Here is a 10,493-nt window from a genome sequence, read left to right on the forward strand (position 1 = left end):
AGAGGCAGAATCACTTCCCTTCCCCTGCTGGCCACAATTCTTTTGATAGACATCAATAAATGGTTGGCCTTATGGGGTGTGAGAGCACATTATCAGCTCACGTCCAGCTTTTCACCAGTATCCTCAAGTCCTTTTCTGTAGCTCTGTCCTCAGTCAGTTCGTCCTCTAGCCTCTACTGATACTGGGGTTGCCCCAACCCAGGTGTGGGATCTTGGTCTAGGCCCTGTTTATCTGCAGTGTTTACATTTCTGAATCTAAGAGGACAAGTATCCCACTTGTGTTAAAGATCTCATAAGTACAACACAGAGTATTTCTGTTCACACGGCTCTCTTCTTCTTCATAGGAGCTGAGTTTATGAAAGTTCTCCAATATCTTCCCAGCTGACTTATATCCAACAGAGATACCTCCTATCACTTTCATGTTATAGCATGAAACAGTGCAGTAAAAGGTTTCCCGGAGATTTCATTCTGTTGTACATTGTTGAAGCAGTAACAGCAATCACACACTGCAACACATCCCACACTAAAACTTGTTTCAGCAGAGCTCAAGTAGTGCACAGACCCTGGTCTCTGTTTCAGAGGTATTTACCTCTGAAGAGTCCAAATTAGCCTAGGCTGACAGAGCTTTGCTGAAGCCAGCAGAGCCATCTGATTTACACTGCTTGAACGCCTGCCACACTGGCTTCTTTACACTTCCAACATTTGTGTTTATATATGTAAGCTCTTTTGATTTTTAATGCTTTTTGGCATCACCAACTTTCTGCAGTTGAATAGTTAAATATCCTCCCCCCTGTGCACTTAACAGTGTAAGTGGTATTTGCAGTGTTTTTAAGAGCACATGCCAAGCAAAAGCAGTTTCAACACCACAAGAAAGTGACTTCTTAAGGTCTCTTGCCTGGAAATGTATGTGAGGGCCTTGCGTGGTGGCACTGAAGTCTGCAAATCCTGGCACCACTTGGTTTTACATATGCCTAGGAATTCCTGACCTTCCTCTGCATCCAATTTTCTTGTCTCCAGCTTTATTTTGTCAGATGTGTCTTTTGTGCATCCAGTAAAACTCAGCCACAAAAATGAGTAGTTGCTGTTTATAAAATCAGCACATTGTTATGTAATCCAGATGACAGGCAAAGTGTGAAATACTTTTAAATACTTGACTACAACCACAGCTTAGTTGATCTAGACAGTTAGAGTGTAGTGGCATATAGGTTTCCTGAAGAGCTGACTCTAGAAGTGGGAGGTCCACTTTACTTTCAGGGTGTAGGAGACAGAACAGCTCTCACTAAAGTTAACACATGCCTACACACTTATTTTGACTTTTCACTGGTTTGAATGAAGAATTAAATAACTAAGTCTACCAGTACAATAAAAATACATGAGATGCATTCATAACTCTACCTCTCTGGAATAGATAGCTTGATCTTACAGAACAATACGAGTGAGAAGTACATTGGGATAGTATTAAGAAATAGAAGTTTTGCACACATTAATCTGTAAATTGAGAAATCAGCCTGGCAAGATAAAAACAGGATATCAAATATGATAAGAACACAAATTTGCCCTTGGTAGGTATTCAAACAGAACATTATTCTGGAGTTTTTCTTAAAAATATCAAACTTCTGGAAAATTCCAGACTATTTCCATTCACTGGGAGAATTATCACCTTAATAATACAGCAGGTTTGCTAACAAACACAACAAAATACCAACTTTGGAGTTCTGGCCACTGGATTTTCAGGTCTGGCATTCTGACCAGGAATAGCAGTTACTAGATGTATGCATGCTTTTTTGGTCATAATTGAATTTTCTTCATTACTGTTAGTATGAACTGGATGAAGTGTTGTTCTTTCTTTACAAATATGATTTCTTTATCTTATGGTTCCTCATGGTGCCCACTGATTCCAAATCCAAGTAATATAGTCAGGTCTAAAAATGAACCAGAACTGCGGAAGCAAGACATCTCCCTGCTACTGCTCTGGGGTTTACCCATAGACCCCACCAAAATGCATGGGTAGGAGTAGAAAAAAAGCTGAGCAACAACTTTCAGGTCTTCTTGCACTGTTTTACCACAATACCTGGAAGAAAGTGCAATCTGCTATAACCCACTATTGATAACAATATTTACACTTATTGTTCATATGAATAAGATGCAACTGTTTCTATTCATTAACCCCACACTCAGACATGTTTACTTTTCTGGCAAGGTGTTATTCCAAGCAAGAAAGGCTGATTTTAAAACATCTACATCTCCTTGTAAAACAAAGAAATACCTTTAGTTTGAGCCTCACACTCAGAAAGGCAAGGAAAAGGAATACCTCCCAGAGGTTCTCTCCAGACGTGATGTTTCTTTAGCCATAAGCACAGGCATTTTGTATAAAACAAGGAAATGCTTTATAAATAAGAAGGATCTGGGGACATTATTTCATTTTTGTGTCCAAATGTGTGGATTTCCTAGAAGCAAAACCCACTTGCTTCTTCTTTGTCTCAGACATATTCATCTCAGTGTTTTGGATATGGCTCTCAGTGTGGTCCAAGTATTTAGGGTCTGTCTTCAGTCTCTGAATGTGTTGCATGGATCACCATCAGAGACAGTTGCACAGACTTCAGTTTTACTGATACTGAGTGAATTCTTACCTGCATTTACTTAAGTTTGTTACAATCATCTGTAATGAGAACCAGAAACACCTTTGATGCAACCTCCTGCTGTCCGGTCATCTTTAGAAAATCCCATTACTAACCTCTCAGGGGCGATGTGTCAAAAGCATAATTTGTCAGAGAGTTGCTTCCTACAACACAGTAGAAGTCTGTGCTTCTCTTTTACTTTGCCTGTTCAGTTCTCTTGCCTCCTCAGGCCTCAGTTTCTATCAATTCTGGGGGCTCTTCAAGTTATTGGTTAAGGTTAAAAAAAAAAAAATCATCTCTTTAGCTCAGTTTCTGCTGTTCTGCAGATTGACAGACAACACATTCCAGTATGCAGCTTATGGTTTCCCCCTTTCTTTTAGAGGCTAGTAGCAAACTCACTGCATTATGCATCACAAGGACATAGACATTATGTACAGAGAGATCCCATTTAAAAGGTATTATTCCCAAGATCATAAAAAGGGATTACAATTTCTACCTGTTTACAACAGCCACTCTGTGGAAGGGCTGCATGCTAAAATCTACACTGAATAAGTGACGGAATTTTTTACTTTGAAAGTGAGCAAACATTATCCACTCAGATATAACAGATCAAGATGTCAGGCCCCATGAATGATTATCTAGAAGGGCTGACAGGTGCACAAATATGAGCCACCCATTCTCTCTTGCTTTCTCCAACTCTCATCCAGGGAAAATTGTACCCTGTATGTATGATAATCTCTTCTTTCTGACAACTGAACCCAGTCCACTTCAAAGAAGATTGTCTCTGATACATCAATATATTTAGCAAAGCAGGGTGCTTCACATAAGAGTAAGCAAGGACCGAATGCTTATGAAACTGGTTTGGATCTGTTTTAATAATCTATCAGCTGCTGATGCAGGTTGTAGTCTCTCTGTTTGCTATCATTTTATGATTCTTCTTATTCTTGTGCTTACAAGAATCTCATCTTCCTCTCTCTCTCCCCTGTGGCGATTGCTTCTGTAAGATGGAGCAGAATACAGGTCAAAGAGGTCTAGCCATAGCAAATGCCACAACCAGTGCAGGCAGGCACCCTAAGCTGCGAGGTAAAACCAATCCCTGGGGGCCACCCGCACATCTGTTTTCTTTGGGACTGCTTCCCACCCTCTGGTCCTACAACAGACCCTCTGCCACACTCCTTTTTCCAGGAAGTGTGGAAGAGATGGGATCAAATGTTATCTCAAATCTAATTTTTTGGATAAGTGCATTATCAGGCCATGTGTCATGAACAGGGGTTACTTTCATCTGAATGTTAAAAAAAAAATCACCCTATGGAATTATTTTATAGAAGAATGTTCTGGTGTTCAATTTCCTCAGCAAATGATGACTTAATATTTTGAGTAAATGAATAGATCATATTTATGAAACAGACCTTTTTAAGGTAGGAAATTAAGGACCTGCATGAATTTCTGTCATAGGCTCCATTTTTCAAGCTACATTTTATCATTCACAGTACAAAATGGAAAACGTAGAGCTCTGTTTCATCAGTTACTCATATCCAGCTGCTATGGAAATAATATGTTTGATATAATTCATTTGACATTTGATGGGTTTAAGGTTCTTCTGACAAGATATAATCAACTCATTACGGAGAAACAGAAGCCTTCCTTGTTACAAATAAATTATTCCTAGTCATGATTGAATTACTGTGTATTCAGTGATACTGGCAGGGTAGGGCTTCCAGTGGAAGTGGATATTTTATCATCAGGCCTGTGTGATAAAAGCCAACTCAAGCCACTTTATGTTTTCTCTCTTCAGTGCTCTGATTAATGAGCGGTATTACTTTTCTAAGCCAACAAATTAGGTCTTTCCTCTCCATTTTTTCACATTAAAGCTATTAGATCAAAGCATAAACCTCACAGCTTTCATTTTGATGCAGAAGGACTGGTTCAATAGCTTGGACAGAGTGCTAGTTTAATTTATTTTGTTAGTTTATTTGAAAAAAAAATCTCATCCAGCCTTTGTGAAGCAAGATTAGCTTTATGGAACACGAGTTGTCTGTTTTAAATCAAAACTTGTGATTAATTTGTCAGTGTTAACAGCAAATCTGTTACACACTTTGTTCTGCACCACTACTTTGGGGGAACAGAACAAAGTTGTGTCATTTTGCTGGCATCAAATAATTGAAAATGCATCTCCACAGGGACCTGAGGCAGTGCAACCATCCAGACCACAGAATAATGCCAAACATGCTTGGGACCTGGGGTAGAGCACAGTGTGAACAGTCCTGCAAGCTCAGCTTCCATGTTTTCAAAGGAATTTACACATGCAAAACCTTTTCACAGTTTTTATGGCCTGTAAAATAGATCAAAATAATGTTACATGGTGAAGACATAAAAACAGCAATAAAAATATGTCTGGGATGACAAACTTGGGGAGTAAGCTAACTCGTGAGGTGGAACCCTGCAAATACCACCAAAAGATCAGGTTGCCTGATTCAAAAGATTATAATTATAAGACTGTTGGTTAGGTATTAGAAAAAACACTTGGGCAAAGCACATAAACACAAAGAAAAACACATAAATTATCCAGCAGCTACTGATTGTTTCCCTAAATTTCCAGAAATATTATCCCCGGCAGGAGCCACTTACTATTTCTGTGTGTCTAATACATTAAAAAAAAAAAATACAATCACAAATAGTTGAAAGAAAGAAGAGCAGACCTGAGGGCTATGTACCAAGGGAAGTTTAGGCTTCAGGTGAAGAGAAAGTTCTTCACAGAGAGAGTTGTTAGCCATTGGAATGGGGCGCCCAGGGAGGTGGTGGAGTCACCGTCCCTGGAGGTGTTCAAGAAGGGATTGGACATGGCACTTGGTGCCATGGTCTAGTCATGAGGTCTTGGGTGACAGGTTGGACTTGATGACCCTTGAGGTCTTTTTCAACCTCGCTGATTCTGTGATCTCCTATTTTTCATTCGTTGTTCATCCTTACAAGGAAAGTGACTTTTTCTTTGTTCTTTGCCACTATTATAGGATAAAATATATCATGTGTGTGGCTTCCTAGCTCATAAGAAAATTTCCTGTACTGTGCTTAATGTTACCACACAGGGTCAACCTTCATCCAAATAGATCAAAGCAAATTAAGGCTGAGCTACTGACACCACTAATACTGAAGAACACTGGGACGATGTGACACATATAGTCACTTTACATCTTCCTAGCTCAACATGTGCCAATTCTGCCTCTGCTCTGTATGTTATCTTATTGCCAGTTACAAGCAGTGCAATTCACCATGACACAGAGGGATTTAAAAATTAGCCTCCAGCTATTTCACTAAGTACCATTCACTAAAACGTGATGATCACTCATGGGCAAGATCTTGCAAACTACCTGTTGAGACTGAATGGTAAAGTAATATACTCTCAGGAGTCCCTGCTGCTTTTCAAAGCACAGTTCTGTAACCCTTGGCAAGAGTCAGAATACTCCTAGGTTGCTGTAGTTTTAACTCTTAGGTGGCTCTGAAAATGCCTGCAACCAGTGTCTCCATCATGATGACAGGTTTTGGTCTACACTTCTTGTTGAAGGGTTGGCATTCATTGTAATTTTCCAGATCTATCAGTCAAGACAACTTTGACATCTTTTATTTGGTCTTTAATTTGTTCTGCATTTTCTCCCTTGTTTCCTGCTGTTGAGTGTCACATTTCTCACCTATTTACAAATGCATTTAAGGGTTGGTTTGGGTTGGTTTTTTGTTTGTTTTCTGTGGTCCAGCTGATGACACTTTTCAGAGAGGGATATGAAATCAATCTAATGTATGTAATTAATATAAATATTACTTATAACATGCTTTCACCATATAGGCAAAATCAGATAACCTTTACTACATAAAAATACATAGAATCATAGAAGCAATAAGGTTGGGAAAGGCGTCAAGGATCACTTTTATTACATAACTTCTACTTTTACTGCATAAAAATACATGGAATCATAGAATCAATAAAGTTGGAAAAGACCTCAAGGATCATCAAGTCCAACCTGTCACCCAAGACCTCATGACATGACTGCAGTTATGGAGAACATTAATTTAGTTTTTATATAGCTAACCAGGATTTCTTCAGTTTATGCTTGTTTTGTTTTGGTTTTTATGGTGTTTTTTTCTGCTGTCATTTGTACCCATATATGACAATTGTAGCTATCTCTCAGCAAGTTAATTGGATCTGATAACCCATATCTGGAATTCCAGTTACTCTGAAACACAAGATTTTTCAAAATCTACACTGGCTAGTTCAAACAAGCTCATTCTTGACTGCCATGCAGCTGTATTGTTCATACGTATGTATCTTTTACATATCTTGCTAGTAGAGGATATCAACCATAATACAGGATTTTAAATAGTTTAATAAGACCAGGAAGTGTATTCATAGACTAGTATGTCCTGGCTTCTACATTAACTGCAAAGAAGCTATAATTAACTCAACAACCATAGCCTTTGTCAGTGAAATTAAAGAAGCTTTTGCACAGATAGGAGGGGATTTGAGTGCAAGACTTCCAAGGACACGCTTTACCTTCAGTGATAGAATGACCAGGCCAGTGTTAGAAGGGAGTCAGAGATTATGGGTAAGGAGATAAAAACTCATAGGAGGGGTAGAATTTATTCTGCTGTTGATGTCCAAAAAAAGTTTGTAGAAAAAACATGAGGTAAAACTAGAACTGAAGACTCTAGTTCTACCATCCTCTCTCCAGAGAGATCTGCTATCACAGGGAAGGCAGTTGAATCTACTGGAAAATAAGAAGTGATCTGGAAATACGGAAAATTTTAAACCGACTACATGGCAGCTTATCTCCAGTGAGAAGTGCCGTGCTGGGTAACTCCTTTTGTTACCATGGGAATAGAAGCAGCTGATTTAGCAGCACAGTAACCAGTCAAATTGGGTTAATTTGTGTGTATTCACAAAAAGATATTTTCACAATCTGAGTTACCATGAACATTAATTTGTTTGTTTGGCAATATTAAAAATAGTACAAACAAACAACAGCTCACAGGTCTTAAAATTATCTGACATCAGTATTTGAATGATTATTTTGCAAAGACTGAATCTGAAAAGTATCTTTTTTATTTTTTTTTTAATTTCAGAAAAAAGCAGAAACAAAACAAACAAGAGTGGCAGACTGATATGGATTTTTAAGTGCTTCTTGCTGAAATCTATTGCATAGACAAGCTGATGTCAATAACAAAGTTATTTCCTCTGATCAGCAATAAAAAATGATTAGGGATTGGCAAATGGATTCAATAAGATAATTTAAACAATCATTACTTTATAAATGATGTTTTAACTGTCCTCAATAACTGTAGAATGTGATTAGCTAGTGCCCTTCAATCAAAGCTTACTCTGCTTTCCCCACTTGAGATGTGAGTTGATATTTTTTTTCCTCAAATCAGAAATTACTTTACCTAGAATTACAGAGCTTCACATTCTTATTTCCTGAATTAATCTTCAGTTGTGGAAATAGGTTATTAGAAAAATGGCAAGTGTATTTAAAGTTCATTAAACTCCATTTTGGGGGGGGGGGGGGAAATCCCAATCCATCTGAAATGTTTAGATTTGGATTGCGTATAATGGATTTTCTGTTGGCATCAGGCTATACATGCAATAGCTTTTTAGAAGGGCAGGTAAAAAATCTCGGGAACTAAAAAATTAAAGTTTGAGATTGTCCATTTAAGGCAAAATCCTTTTCATTATTTTTTACAGAGACTATAGGTCAACTGTTGAACACCTTTGTAGTGATATTCTGGATGGAAAATCTGGATACCAAACCTGGCTGACAAACAGGATTCTGGATGGCAAACTCATGAATTGCATAAAAATTCAATTAGAATTTCATAGAAGCAAAGTCACCCAAGAGCAAAGGTACGGTCTCTGATTTGAAAGTTTTTAAGCCACACTTCAGAAGAGAAGTTTCTAGGGAAAATATCACATTGGTTATAATGTGAGATATATTTTACTATTAGCTTAGCGAAAAGATTAGCTAAGAAATAAGGTGATTGTTTGTGGGTCCACTCCTTAGTGTAAACAAACACCATTGTTCTCGTCTTCTGGCTGATAGTAATCAAACACGAAAGACTAATCAATCATCTCCTCCAGGCTGCCATGTAACACTTTAATATTTCACTGACTTATCTTTAGATACATCTTTGCATACAATGCTTTCCTCTCCAGTGCCAGCCAGCCTGGTTCTGCAGACCTCAGGGAGGAAAGTCTAAAACTTCTCTCAACAGTCCATCCGAGTGGAGGATCTCATTGGCTGATCAACACTTGTTACTTACATTACACTTTGTCTCTGCCTTTAAGTCTCATGCCTTTAAGTGTCATGTTTATATCCTTTCTGAAAAGCTGAAAGGGTGTTTCACAGCTTACATTTAGTTTGGAACAAAATTATTTTGTTACCCTGCTACTGCTAATTTCAAGTGCTGCTTTATTTGTATGTTTGACAGTTTCAAATTCAAGTTTCCAGGTAGGGGCTATGAAACAGGTTATAAAACAAACCAAATTCTGAGCTCAGCTCTTCTGCTGGGTGGTAGCAGCAAAGACTGCAGGACTTGAAGATTTGTGGGGGCTAGTTCTGAAGTCAAATATCCATCTGATCAACAGGAATTAAATTAGGAGTGGTAATCAGCAGTTTTTTACACCTGTCTTATAACTGCATAGTTTCCCCAGTCCAAAGAAGAGCAGAATGGCATTCAGATATCTGAGTGTGGTGGGTTGAAGTTTCCCCCCCCAGCATTAACTTTGCCAGACCAGCTGAGTCAGAAGCAAATTAACCACCTAAAACCACCACACTGAGCTATACTGCACATCTTATGCCACCAGCATTGCCATGGTTTGTTTGTGTCTCCTAATAGCGGTGGGGCTGAAATATTTTATAGAATAGAATAGAATAGAATAGAATAGAATAGAATAGAATAGAATAGACCGGGTTGGAAGAGAATAAACCAGGTCCAACCTATCATCCAACACCACCTAATCAACTAAACCATGCAACCAAGCACCCTCTCAAGTCTCCTCCTGAACACCTCCAGTACACTGAAGAACAATTTTTGTTGGAAGGCAATCTCAGTGAAAAGTCCTCTGGGAAAATTTGTAAATTAAACTGAAAAAAAAAACCCCAACCCCCAAAACTTTCAGAGTTTGTTTACATTTGGGAAAAGTCTTCAGGGCTCTTTTTTTGACATTTTTAGCTTCAGCTGGGACCTTTTTTTTTCATTCTATTTTGTGTTACTTAATTGCAGCCTCATATTGTAATGGCAGGTTATATTATGTTAACATTATTTCAGAATCATTAGGGAATCACTACTTATACTTTAATATTTGTCCTTCTAGATCAAACTACCTCATTTTTATTAAATCATAGGAAACTACACACAGAGAACATAAACAAAAGGCACATGGGAACAAATTTTGTTTCTACTTTGGGCAATAATAATTAAATAGAAATTTCCTGTAGTGATGTTACAATAAATGAATATTAATAACATTGAACTTCAACAAAATTCTATATGTAAGATGTGCAATTAAAACATTTGGATTGTCTGTCACTACAGTATTTTGAAACGAGATGAGATCATGTCCCATTATGAAATAATTTCTTCAGAAATCTGGAAATTCCCATTTTTCAACAGTTTGATTTCATAAGCTCAGTTGTACATCCAAATATCCTAGCTGACATGGAACTTACTTAAAATGTAACTCAGATGAATAGGCTTATGAGGCGAGCCCAATGGGACTGCAATTAAGCAATCTTCTTCCAACCCAGTTAAATAATGGTAAATAAAGGCTTCATTATCAACCAAAACATTACGTGAACATTGTTCATTATTAAGTAAAGTTGTCAATCATATTTTA

This window comes from Dryobates pubescens, chromosome 14 (genome assembly GCF_014839835.1).
Source record: "Dryobates pubescens isolate bDryPub1 chromosome 14, bDryPub1.pri, whole genome shotgun sequence".
NCBI lineage: Eukaryota > Metazoa > Chordata > Aves > Piciformes > Picidae > Dryobates > Dryobates pubescens.